We start from the raw sequence: 13803 nt of genomic DNA, 5'->3' as shown, positions 1-13803 counted from the left end.
ATTAAACAACAATCATTAAAGAGCAAGGAAATTGCTAGTTAAACTAACATTAATATCCACAACAACCTTAACTCACATACCTCCACACTCAATCACATCACAATATTCAAACACATTCAGACTTCACAAAACAAGGTTACTTACCAGTAACTGATATTCTTTGAGATACGTTGCTCATGTCCATTCCAGTATAGGTGAGTGCACGCCTCCGTGCATGGTTAACGGAACTTTTTTCCCCTTAGCAGATCCTGTAGGGCCAGCTCTGTAGCACCGTGCACATGCCGCAGTATATGAGGCGCTGCCAGCCCTACGCCCCCTCAGTCCTTTCTTTCTGCCAACTCCGGCAGTGGGGAGGGGGGGGGGGGGCTGGGCTATGGAATGGACATGAGCAACACATCTCGAAGAACATCAGTTACTGGTCAGTAACCTTGTTTTCTTCTTTGAGTGATTGCTCATGTCCATTCCACTATAGGTGACTAACAAGCAATACCTTTGAAGGTGGGTAGGAGTTACCAGTAAGTTACCCTTAGCACTGCTCTGCTGAATCCCACATCCTCTCTCGCCCTGCTGGACGATGGTGTAGTGGGACATGAAAATGGCTTTGCAAATGTCCTGCAGGGGCACTCTCTCCAGGAAGGCTGTAGATGAGGCTTGAGCTCTGGTTGAGTGCGCTGTGATGATTCCCGGATGATTCGCCTGCTCATAGCAGAACATGATGCATGACGTAATCCACGAGGAGATGCGCTGGGTTGAGACAGGTGAGCCTTTCATCCGGTCGGCCACTACGATGAAGAGCGCGCCAATTTTCGCAATGGCTTTGTATGCTCGATGTAGAAGGCCAGGGCTCATCTCATGTCCAGCAAACGCCATCTCCTCTCCTCCTCTGAACTGTGAAGTTTGGGAAAGAACACGGGGAGAAAATATCTTGGTTACAATGAAATTGGGAAACCACCTGGGGTAGGAAGGCCAGATGTGGCCTCAGCTGAACCTCGTCCTTATAGAATACTGTATGGGGGGGCTCCGAGGTCAAGGCCCTAATCTTGGAGACCCTCCTGGGTTGAGGTAATGGCCGCCAGGAAGGCTACCTTCCATGAAAGGATGAGCAGAGGGCATGAAGCCATGGGTTCAAAGGGGGGGCCCTGTGAGTCTCGAGAGGACCAGGTTGAGACCCAGGGAGGCACCGGGTCATGGACTGCAGATAAAGCCTCTCCACCCCCTTGAGGAACCTGACCGACATGGGATGGGAGAACAGGGATCTCCCGTCTAGCGGCTGATGGAAGGCTGAAATGGCCGCCAGGTGAACCTTCAGCGAGGCCATCGCCAGACCCTGGAGCTTTAGCTGGAGCAGGTACTCCAGGATCACCTGTATAAGGTGAGAGGCTGGGCAGAATACCCTGGGACTCCACCCAACAGGTAAACCGCCTCCACTTAGCCCGATACACAACCTGTGTGAAAGATTTCCTGCTGCCAAGCAAGATTTGTTGGACCTGCACAGAGCAGGCTCTTCTATCTTCGAGTGATTGCTCATATGCATTCCAATTTAGGTGTGTGCGCGCCCCGTGTACAGATTCCCAGAACTTTTTCCCTTAGCACACCCGCAGGGCTGGGTGCGGCGCCCCCTGGAATGCTGCGCTCATATCGCGGTATATAGGGCGCTCCTGGCCCCGCGGGTCCCCAGTTCCTTCTTTCCGCCTCTGACGGTTGCTGGAACTTCTGCCCCTTGCTATTGCAAGCAGCAGTCCTTAGCTTTATCGCTCTTGTTAGAGCACCAAATTAGTTAAGTTAGTTTTTGTCATTTAAAAGAGTTAATAGTGATTGTTTAGATTGTTAAGTGCCCTTAAGGGCTTCAGCGGAGCCATGCCTGGCTCCACTGGCTTTAAGAGCTGTGCTCTCTACACCAAGCAATTTCCCGTGAGTGACCCTCACGATCACTGCCTTCATTGCCTCAGAGAGCAGCACCGAAAAGATAAGTGCCGGATTTGTAAGTCGTTCAAGCCCCGTACCCAAAAAGAATGGGATGTGAGGCTGAAGGCCTTATTTATGGAGTCCGCGCTGTGCCCGGCCTCCTAGCCATCGAGATCTCCGGCACCGAGCGTATCCTTGGTGCAGAGTGCACCTCCGGCACCGTCTAGTTCCAGCGCTTCCTCCAGATCAAGCTGCAGACCTGGCCACGGTGGCACAGGAGGGAGAGGCTGAGGCCCAGGCAGCCTTACAATCAGCGAGTGATGCGGCAGACACCGAAGGCAGGGCGATGGCTTCTGCCATCGTCATGCGCCACTGTTTATGGTTACAAGCGTCAGGGTTATCTCCAGAGATCCAGCAAATGATTCAGGACCTCCCATTTGAGGGTTCCGGCCTCTTTTCAGAGAGGACGGATGACAGGTTGCATGGCCTAAAAGACTCAAGGGCTACCCTAAGGTCCCTGGGGCTATACACCCCTCAGACATCGAGACGTCAGTCTTGCCCCCAGCCTCAACGACGCCCGCCTCCCCCGCCAAGGCCAGCCCCTAGGGCCCCTCAGCCAAGGAGAGGTCGGGAGCAGTTTAGAGGGCCCAATCGCTGTGACTGGGAGGGTTCTTCGGCGCGGGCACAGCAAGGCTGGATCTGGAAACGGTAATAAACGCTTTTGACAGCGACTTTGAGGGTGGCGCTCTTCCTTTCCCCCGGATCTTAACCGACCCTTTGAAAACAGGCTTCGGCCATACTATCAGGCTTGGGAGACAATTACTACGGACCGCTGGGTCCTGGGGGTGGTCCTCAACGGATATGCCCTTCAGCTCACGGCTTTTCCCCCAAATTCTCCTCCTACCCCGTCCCCCTTCGGGGACCCGGCCCACGAGCACCTTCTCATCCAGGAGGTTCACTCCCTTCTGAGGCTCGGCGCGGTAGAGGAGGTTCCGCATGCGGAAAGGGGAAAGGGATTTTACTCCAGGTATTTCCTGATCCCCAAGGCCAAGGGTGGCCTGAGGCCTATCCTGGACCTCCGTCGTCTGAATAGGTTTATCAGACTAGTTAGATTTCGTATGGTCTCCCTAGCTTCTATAAATCCTGCCCTAGATCCAGGGGATTGGTACGCCGCTCTCGATTTAAAGGATGCATATTTTCACATCTCCATTTTGCCATTTAAACACGCTTTCATCTCAGATGGGCAGCCACTACCGCCATGCACTTCGTGAACACCCTGAAGATAGGCAAAAGGGCAGGTTTAATATGGGTCTCAGGCCCCCCCCCTTCGCCTTGGGGATGAGGAAGTACCTTGAATAGAACCCCTTCTGCTCTGAGGGACCATTTCCACCGCTCCCAGGTTGAGAAGGGTGTCCACCTCCTTGCAAGAGGAGTTCTTTGTGAGAGGGGTCCCTGAAGAGGGATGGAGGGGGAGGGTTGTTGGGGGGTAGATGTAATCTATAGGGCATAGCCCCCTGAGACTATCCCAAGGACCCAACAGTCTGAAGTGATTTTTGCCCATTCGGAATAGAAGGGCCTTAACCTGTGTAGGAAGGGGCGGGGCAGATCCAAGAGAGCAGTCGGAGCGCCACCCTCGGGCGCACCATCAAAATCATCTCCTCTGGTTGTCTGACCTCCTCGGGGGCCCTGCTGGGGAGCTGAGGATGAGCTGGGGGGCTGGTTTCTCCTTCTAAACCCCCTATTCCTATAGGGTTGAAAAGGCCTGGGCAGAGGCCTTGGCTGCTGCTGCTGCGCCTGGGACCGTGACAGCCGCCTGGAAAACTGGGGTGTGTAAAGGCCCAGGGAGTGAATCATGGCCCTGGAGTCCTTCAGATCGTGCAACTTTGCATTGGTCTGGTCAGAGAATAGGGCCAACCCATCAAAGGGGAGGTCCTGAATAGACTGCTGCACCTCCTGGGACAGGCCCGAGGATTGCAGCCACAAGCACCTTCTCAGACAGATGGTGGAGTCTATGGCCCTGCCTGCTGAGTCACCAGTGTCACAGGACATCTGGAGCACTGCCCTAGCTACCCTGGTTCCTTCCTCCACAATGATGCTAAAGTCTGCGGCCTGCCTGGAGCAGGGCCTCAGCAAACCGCCTGAGGGAGGCCCCTAGATTGACATTACATCTGCCCAGGAGAGCCTGATGGCTGGCAATCCTGAACTGCAGGCTTGCCGTGGAATAAACCTTTCTCCCAGACAAGTCCGGCTTCTTATTGTCCTTGTTTTTGGGAGTGGGCCTGGCTGACCTTGCCTGTCTCACTGGTTAGCTGCATCTACTACCAGGATTCCCGGTGCAAGGTGAATGAATAAATATTCAAACCCTTGGGCTAGGATGTAATATTTTTTCTCAGACACCTTTGATGTAGGGGCGAGTGAGGAAGGGGTTTGTCACAGGGCCTTTACAATCTTAAGGACCCTTTCGTGGACTGGGAGGGCCACTCTCACTGGGGCAGCTGCCACCAGCACATTGAAGAGGCTATCTTCGGCCTCTTTTAACTCCTTCACCTCCAGCCCCAAGTTGGAGGCTACCATCTTAAGCAGCTCCTGGTGCACCCTGAAATCCTCCAGTAGTGCCAAGTGGTCCCGGGAGACTGCCTCGGCAGGTGAGGAGGAACAAGACTGCCAAGGTGCATCCTGCGGGTATGCCCCCTCCTGGCAAAGGGTTGCACCAGTTGAGGGTCCCCCCATGGAGTCCGACTCCTTGTCCGAGGAGTGGTATTTATGACCTTCTCCTATGCCGGAGGTATGGACTGCATCCCCGATGACATAATGGATTGGGGCCCTAGCCCCACCTGGATACCCCATGGAGCCCAATAAGGCCATTGTTGTGGCCACTGTCCCTGGGGCAACCCGGGGTTGACTGCGCCACAGCCTGTGATGCTTTGTGGGGGCGTTGGCTCTCCCGACGACTATCCCCCCTTAGGAAACCTCGAGCCATCCTCATAGTCAGAGGCTTTGGTCCGGCGGTGCTGTGTACGTCCTCGGTACTGGGCACCCTTTCGTGCCGGGGATCACACACTCAATGCCTCAAAACTGGAGGATGATGAGGACTGCTTCCGTCACCCCGAGTGGTGCTGACGAATGGAGGTGTGCACCAAAGAGCTAGAGGTACTGAAGCAACATCTCGATACCGATGATTTCCGCTGCCATTTGCCTTGTGGCCCTGCAGACACCTTCGGTGACTGAGGTTGGCACCACTCTGAGTTTCTCAGTGCTGAGCCAGACTCTGGTGAGCTGGTTCCGCATTGTGGATTGCGTGGGTTCTGTGCCGTCTCGGTGCGGGCGAACTCCTCAATGGCGGGGATCTGGAATGGGAGCTGTCCAAGCGCCACCTGGCGGACCTCAACTGGTGCCGCTTCCTGGTATGCGCTGCCTCCGGTGCCAGGGATCGATGTTGGCGCTGAGACGGGGACTCCATGTTCTGTGTCGGAGCAGGTCGGCTCGACACCGCTAATCTGGAGCGACTACTGGGGGAGCGGCTCTGCTCTACCCTCAGGGACCGTCCGGCGGGAGATCTTCCTCCCCGTACCGAGGATCTGCACCGCCATTTAGGAGGACCCAATGCGGGTTTCCCCCATGACACCGGCCCCTTCTCCCTCAGTGAAGGTGGGGGGGGGGCGGAGATGGCGTAGGCAAGGCCAACAAGACTCTTGCCACCTGAAAAACCTCTGGTGTCGATGGCGTCGGCAGGGGCACTCTCCCACTCCCAGGAGTCGGGGGAGGCTCCCTGACCAGAGATGCAAGCACCGGAGAACACTTGAGGGGCCGGGTCCAGTGCATCTCCATATTCGAGCGTACAGTGTATGCGCTCCGCACGCTGCTTCCTCCATCAACAGGGCTTTCAACCGGATCTTTTGGTCCTTTTGAGTCCTCGGTTTGAAAGCCCTGCAGATCTTACACTTCTCTTTCCTGTGGGCTTCCCCCAAGTACTTAAGGCAGCGGTCGTGAGGGTCGCTGAGCGGAAATGCCTTCCCGCAGCAGGCACACGGCTTGAATCCTGGCGACTGGGGCATGGCCGCTCTAAGTCCCCAAAGGGACTTGCCTTATCTCTAACTACTCTTAACAACACTTAACTACTTAACTAACTAAAACTAACTTAGAATATCAAACAAGTCCAAACAAGGGGAATAGTACTTGCTGAGAGCAAAGCTAGTTCCAGCAACCCTCCGGGCAGAAAGAAGGAACTGGGGGGGGTGCACATGCCGCAGTATATGAGGTGCTGCCAGCCCTACGCCCCCTCAGTCCCTTCTTTCTGCCAACTCCGACAGTGGGGACGGGGGGTGGGTTTGGAATGGATATGAGCAACACATCTCGAAGAACAACAGTTACTGGTAAGTAACCTTGTTTTCTCTCTTCGAGTGATTGCTCATATGCATTCCAATGTAGGTGATTAATTAGCCATACCTTGGAGGAGGGTAGGAGTTATCGGTGACCTGCTCTTGACAGCACAGCTCTGCCGAACCCCGCATCTTCCCTTGCCTGCTCCACGATGGCGTAGTGCGACGTGAACGTATGGACCGACGACCAGGTCGCTGCTCTGCAGATGTCCTGCAGGGGAACCCGCTCCAGGAAGGCTGTGGAAGAGGCCTGGGCCCTAGTAGAGTGTGCTCTTACCGCACCTGGAAGGGGTACCCCTGCTTGCTCGTAACATGCTCTGATGCAGGCAGTAATCCAGTTGGAGATTCGCTGGGTGGAGACAGGAGAGCCTTTCATCCTGTCTGCCACAGCTACGAACAGCTGTGTCGACTTCCGGAAGGGCTTGGTCCGCTCGATATAGTAGGCCAAGGCTCGTCTGACATCCAGCGAATGTCCTCTCCTTTCCTCCTCCGACCCATGGGGTTTTGGAAAGAACACAGGAAGGAAAATGTCCTGATTACAGTGGAACTGAGACACCACCTTAGGCATAAAAGCCGGGTGAGGTCTCAGCCGGACCTTATCCTTGTAAAAAACTGTGTAGGGGGGCTCCGAGGTCAACGCCCTTAGTTCGGAGACCCTCCTGGCCGAGGTGATGGCCACCAGGAAGGCTACCTTCCACGATAAAAGGAGAAGGGAGCAAGTGGCCGTGGGCTCAAAGGGGTGTCCCATCAGTCTATTGAGGACCAAATTGAGGTCCCAGGGTGGCACTGGGTCCCGCACCTGAGGGAAAGTCCTCTCCACCCCCTTAAGGAACCTCACCGACATGGGGTGAGAGAACAGGGACCGTCCTTCCATCGGCTGGTGGAAAGCCGAAATGGCTGCTAGGTGTACCTTGAGGGAAGCTAGGGCCAAGCCTTGCAGTTTAAGCTGCAGCAGTTACTCTAAAATAGCCTGTATGGGTGAAAAGCTCGGATGTAACCCTCTCGATTCTGCCCACCCCGAGAACCTCCGCCACTTAGCTCTATACGTTACTTGCGTGGACGGTTTCCTGCTGCCCAGAAGGACCTGCTGAACCTGAAAGGAACAGGCCCTCTCTCCCTCCGTCAGCCACAGAGTCTCCAGGCAGTGAGGTGGAGGGAGTCCAGGTCGGGGTGCAACAATCTCCCGTGGTCCTGGAAGATCAGGTCGCACCGTCTGGGTAGCGGAATTGGTTCGGTGATGGAGAGGTCGAGCAGCATACTGTACCAATGCTGTCTCAGCCAAGCTGGAGCGATCAGTATGATGTTCGCCCCGTCCCTCTTGATTTTGAGAAGGACTTGGGGCAGGAGCGGAATAGGGGGGAATGCGTACATCAGATCCCCCGTCCAGTCTATCAAGAAGGCATCGGACAGCGAGCCCGGTTCGCGACCCCTGAGCGAACAGAACCTCAGGCGTTTCCTGTTCCCGGCTGAAGCGAACAGGTCTAGACGGGGAACACCCCACCTTTGGAAGATTAAAGCCACTATGTCCTGGTGCAAGGACCATTCGTGGCGGGGTGAGAAAGATCTGCTGAGGCGATCCGCCTCGCTGTTCCTGACCCCAGGGAGGTGAGAGGCAGATAAGTGAAAATCGTGCCTTACCGCGAAATCCCACAGTCGGATAGCTTCCTGGCAAAGAGCCGAGGAACGTGCCTCTCCCTGCCTGTTCACGTAGAACATGGCTGCCGTATTGTCCGTGAGGACTTGGACCACCCTGCCCTTCAGGAACTGAAGGAAGGCCTTGCAGGCCAACCGGACCGCTCTGAGCTCGCGTACATTGATGTGCAGAGCTCTCTCCTCCGGTGACCAAAGCCCTTGGGTGCCCCGGTTGCGACAGATGTGGGCTCCCCATCCCATATCGGATGCGTCTGTGATGAGCGTCACAGATGGGATAAACTCTCTGAAGGGAACGCCCATCATCACTTCCCTTGGGTCCCTCCACCAATTGAGAGATGACAGCACCTGTGGGGGAACCATGACCACTCTAGTTAGAGAATGCCTGTTCGGTACATACACCGAAGCTAACCACGTCTGGAGAGGTCTAAGCCTCAATCGTGCCAGCCTCACTACATATGTAGAAGCTGCCATATGTTCCAGCAGCTGCAGGCAATGCCTGGCTGTCATCGTGGGGGACCGGTGGAGATTGGCTATAATAGCCGCCATTGCCTCGAACCTCGTTTGAGGGAGGAAGGCTCTGGCCTGTACCGCATCCAACCTGGCTCCAATAAACTCTATACATTGTACAGGAGTGAATGTGGACTTTTGCTCATTAATAAGCAATCCCAGTCTGGTGCATAACTCGTGGGTGAGGAGCAGACTATTTCTCACATGAGTCCTCGACCTCCCCGATTAGCCAGTCATCTAAATAAGGGAAGATTTGGACCCCTCTGCAGCGCAGGTGGGCCACCACCACCGCCATACACTTAGTGAAAACCCTGGGTGCTGAGGAGAGCCCAAAGGGTAAGGACCGAAACTGGTAGTGTCGCCCAGCTACCATGAACCGTAAGAATCTGCTATGGGCAGGCAATATGGAGATGTGGAAGTATGCGTCCTTCAAATCTAGGGCAGCATACCAATCCCCCGGGTCTAGGACCGGAATAATCGTGGCGAGGGAAACCATACGGAATTTAATTCGTCTGATATACTTATTCAGACGACGTAGATCCAGAATGGGCCTAAGGCCTCCTTTCGCCTTGGGGATTAAAAAATATCTTGAGTAAAAACCCCGACCTTCCTCGGCCACTGGGACTTCCTCCATCGCCCCCAGCATGAGGAGCAACTCAATCTCCTGTACCAGGAGTTGAACCAGGGCAAGGTCCCCAATGGGGGACAGCCTAGGAGGGGCGTCAGGGGGGAAGGCCGTGAGTTGGAGGGTATACGCTTTGGCGATCACCTCTAGGACCCACCGGTCCGTAGTAATGGCTTCCCACTCTGTAAGGAAGGGGCGAAGCCTGTCTGCAAACGGACGGTTTAGATCCCGGGGAGAAGGAAGAGTGCTACCCTCCTGCACAGGGTCAAAAACGTTTATTACCATTACCCACTTTAGACGGCCCTTGTTGGCCCCCCGCAGAGGACCCTTGACGGCCTCCTCTGCCAGGACCGCGGTAGCGCTCGTGACCTCTCCTCTGCTGGGCGGGTCGAGGAGCCTGCCTAGGCGGGGGCGGCGGCTGCCTTTGGACTTGTGGCCTGGACTGCCGTCTTGAGGCCTGGGGGGTATACAACCCAAGGGACTTCAGGGTGGCCCGGGAGTCCTTAAGCGCGTGTAGCCTCTCGTCTGCCTTTTCTGAAAAAAGACCTAAGCCATCGAAAGGCAAGTCTTGTATGGCCTGTTGGACCTCCTGGGTTAGGCCAGACGCCTGCAGCCAAGAACATCGGCGCATAACTACCGCCGAGGCCATTGCTCTACTAGCCGTGTCTGCTGCATCGCTAGCAGACTGTAATGCAGCGGTTGCCACCGCGGCCCCCTCCTGAAGTACCGTGGCGAAATCCGCCTCTTGGTCAGGAGGCAAGTGGGACGCAAACCTTTGCATCGAGGCCCATAAATTTTTGTTATATTTGCCAAAGAGGGCCTGGTGGTTTGCTACTCTAAACTGCAACGCTGCAGTAGAGTAAATCTTCCTCCCAAACAAGTCTAGCTTTCGGCCTTCCTTGTCCTTAGGAGTATTCCCCTGGTTCCCCTGGCGGTCTCTCTGATTAGCCGCGTCGACCACTAGAGAGCACGGCGCGGGGTGGTTATACAGGAACTCGAAGGGTTCTTTAGGAACATAGTATTTTCTCTCCACCCCCTTAGATGTGGAAGGTAGAGAGGAAGGGGTCTGCCAGAGATTGCTGGCAATCTTCATGACCCTGTCATGGACCGGCAGGGTTGCCCGAGATGGCCCGACAGCACTCGAGGGCCCAAAGAGGGGGTCCTCCTCCTCGGACATGAGTCTGAACTCCATGCCCAAGTTCTCAGCAGCCCTTTTTAAAAGGTCCTGGTGGGCACAGAAATCAAACAGGGGGGCCCTGTGATCTCTGGCCGCTGCCTCATCCGGTGATGAGGAGGAGGAGAGGGGTAACGGTGCTGTGGAGGGCCCCTCCCCTGGGTCAGAGTCTTCCTCCGAAACCCGCTCCTAAGCCTTAGGGAGTGGGGGCATTGGAGGGGCCGCCACCGATTGTGTTGATATTGAACCCTGGGGCATAGGGGCATTCCAGGGTCCCCAATATGGCCACTGCCAAGGCGCCTGTGTCCAACCAGGGGCTTGCAAGGGGGGCGGCTGATGTCTCGCGGCCCTCTTGTCTCCTGAGCCTCCCATACGTCGCTTGCTCCGTCGACGTGTGGAACGGTCAGATGATGAAGACGATTTAGACCGGTGCCGACGTCTGCGGTGCCGGCGATAAGAGGAGACCGGGGACGACGACGAGGTGGAGGACCTGCCCCTACGGCGAGATGACTTGCGGTGCCGCTTACCCCCTCGAGAGCGTGAGCGGTGCCGACGATGGCAATGCTGAGGAGACTCCTCCCTCCCAGTCATCAGTGCCGGGCCCCTCGGTGCCGGCGGGAGCTCCCGGGGTACCAGTGCCGCTGGGTGTGGGCCATTGTCCCTCGAGGCCACGGACAGCGACCTGGATCGGTGCTGGGACGGGCTTCGTACCGGAGTTCGCGAGCCCGACAAACGGTCCCTGCCCGGGTCAGAGCTGGACCGGCGGCGGCTCCGGCGATGGACTCGGGACCGCCCACGGTGCCGAGTCGCTCGACGACATAGAGTCGGAGCTCGGAGGGGAGCCGACGCTCTCCACCCTCCGTGACCGTCTGGAAGGAGACCGAGATTGAGAGCGTCTCCAACCACCGGGACCACCCAGCGCGGGTTTGCCCCGAGACGCAGGTCCCTTGTCCCTCTGCCGAGGGGGCGACGGAGGCGTAGGCATGGCCATGAGGGCTCGTGCCACGGTAAACGCCTCCGGCGTCGACGGCCCTTGCAGGTGCACTCCCCCACCCCCAGGAGTCGGGGGAGGCAACCCGCGCGGAGACCCCAGGGCCGGAGTGATCTCCACGGACCGTGGCTGGGGTGTCTCCTTACTCCCTCCGCTCTGCGGTGGCCGGGGGGAGTCTTTAGGTGCGGCCAGGGGCCGTGCCGTCTTCTTCGGCCCCTTAGAAACCTGTCCCGGTGCCGAAGGCTGTGCCGGTGGGGGGACACTCCGCACCGACGACACACTTGGTGCCGACGGAGACCGAGAAGGCTCAGACGCTGGTCGAAGCGCTGACTCCATTAGGATCGCCTTTAGCCTCGCGTCCCGTTCCTTTTGGGTCCGAGGCTTAAAGGACTTGCAGATGCGGCACTTGTCTCGTCGGTGCTGTTCACCCAGGCACCGGAGACAATGATCGTGCGGGTCACTGACCGGGAAGGCTTTAGCGCACAAGTCACAGTTCTTAAAGCCTGAAGAGCCCGGCATGACTCCAAGGAAAAAACCCCGTCCGGGGTTTTACTTATCACTAACTACTAACTCTAAAACAACTATTTAACAACAGGAAAACTCTAAAGAACAGTAATAAGGCTAGGGAATGAGCTACTTGCACACAGCAAGAGGCGATAGTTCCAGCAACCGTCACAGGCGGAAAGAAGGAACTGGGGGCCCGCGGGGCCAGCAGCGCCCTTTATACCGCGATATGAGCGCGGCACTCCAGGGGGCGCCTGAGCTGGCCCTGCGGGGCTTGCTAGGGAAAAAGGTTCCGGGAATCTGTGCACTGGGCGCGCACACACCTACATTGGAATGCATATGAGCAATCACTCGAAGAGAGAACTCTAAGTATCTTATTATAATGTGGAGGAGCATGTTGGCTTAGCTGGTGATATGCCTTATTTCTAGTGATTGTTTTACTAAGGTAGTGGAATTTATTACTTGATCATTTTCTTTCTGCTAAACAACTTCACTCCTCATTTGTCTCTAATGAGTCAATGCGCCATACCTGTGGAATTCAGAGTTGATCCAGTGTTGGTGCTGTAAATTGAGGACTAAGCCCCACCCTTCAGCTCAACAGGAGAGTTCTTCCAAAGCTGTAGAAATACTCCAGCAACTGGTTGTTAGCATTAAAACCACAGACTTGATATATTAATCTTAAGGCAAAGAGATGTCGAAGGCCTTGTCTTCACTAGAGTTTTGTCGATACAAGTTATGCTGACAATCAAATTGCTATAATTGCATCGCTTGTGCATGTTCACACAATGTTCCTTCCGTCAGCGGATCACATCCAGTTTGCACTCATGCATCAATAGTGAGAGCAGTGCATTGTGAGTAGCTAGCCCACTGTGCAATGCACCAACTTCTGCAGCGAGGCATTTTGGGAAAGCGTAGTGGTTCGCAGTGCATCAAGGGTGTGGGCTCAACCTCCCATAATACATTTTTTTTCTGTCCATCATTCCATGGGCTTCTGACTGTTTTGTGCCATTTTTCAACAGTCCCCGTTTACTGTGCGCCCGCCATCTCTGCCAGAAAGGCTGGATCCTGCATTGCTTGCTATTGTTGTGGTCAGAGTTATAAACACAATACGGCTGATCATGCAGTCTCATGAGCTCTGAATCTGAACAGGAATCCATGGTGTCGGCCCTGCTGCGTACCATGGAAGAAACAAGAACAGATTGCTTTTGGCAGTCACAGAACAGCTTACTATGGTGAACTCTCAGTATTGGGCTCGGGAAACAAGCAGAGTGCTGGGATCGCATCGTGCTGCATGTATGGAATGACAAGCAGTGGCTGCAGAATTTAGGATGCACAAACCCACCTTCCTGAAACTGTGTGTTGAGCTTGTCCCTGAACTGCACCGCAAGAACACCAAAATGACTGAGCTTGGCGGAGAAGCGTGTGGTAATCACTGTGTGGAAGCTGGTAACTCCGGACTGCTACCAGTCACGAATCCATTTGGAGTCAGGAAGTCCACCATTGAGGTAGCTGAGGGGGAAGAGCTACAGTCAAACAAGTAGCACTAGCCACAGAGGCAGCTTCTCCCTCTGGTGAATCTTTGTGATTTATCATGGGGAAATCCAGCTCTGACAAACCTCACTTGGTATGTACAACTGGAACTAAAATAAAAGTGGTCAGTAAAAACATGTATTCAGCCCTGGAGTTGCAGGATATATTCCAGGCAATTGAATTTGACTGTTTACATGTTATAAGTAAATTAAAAAGATGTGAACCTCTTTCCTAGTGTTACAGTTCTAGGTGAACAACTAGTAGTAGTAGATATACTACCAAGAAAAAAAAAATCTATATTCTACCCGCTTGAGAGTCTGATAATCCTTTCATATCAGATGTCAGATTTTCCTCTCAATTAATGCATCAAAACTATGGCTGCCTTCTGACATCTTAACACTAGACAAGCATAGAAACGGTGAGGGACACTAACTCCGTTGGAATTATTGTGTTATAATTCGCCTCTACTGAACTATGACCACTCCAGCAGTATCTCTGGGATTCTGGAATCAGCAGCTAAATAAATCCATTCTAG

The sequence above is a fragment of the Emydura macquarii genome, unplaced genomic scaffold (assembly GCF_026122565.2).
Source record: "Emydura macquarii macquarii isolate MOO-44397 ecotype Brisbane River unplaced genomic scaffold, CSIRO-AGI_Emac_v2 contig_2473, whole genome shotgun sequence".
Lineage (NCBI taxonomy): Eukaryota > Metazoa > Chordata > Testudines > Chelidae > Emydura > Emydura macquarii.
Note: the sequence above shows the minus strand (reverse complement) of the source record.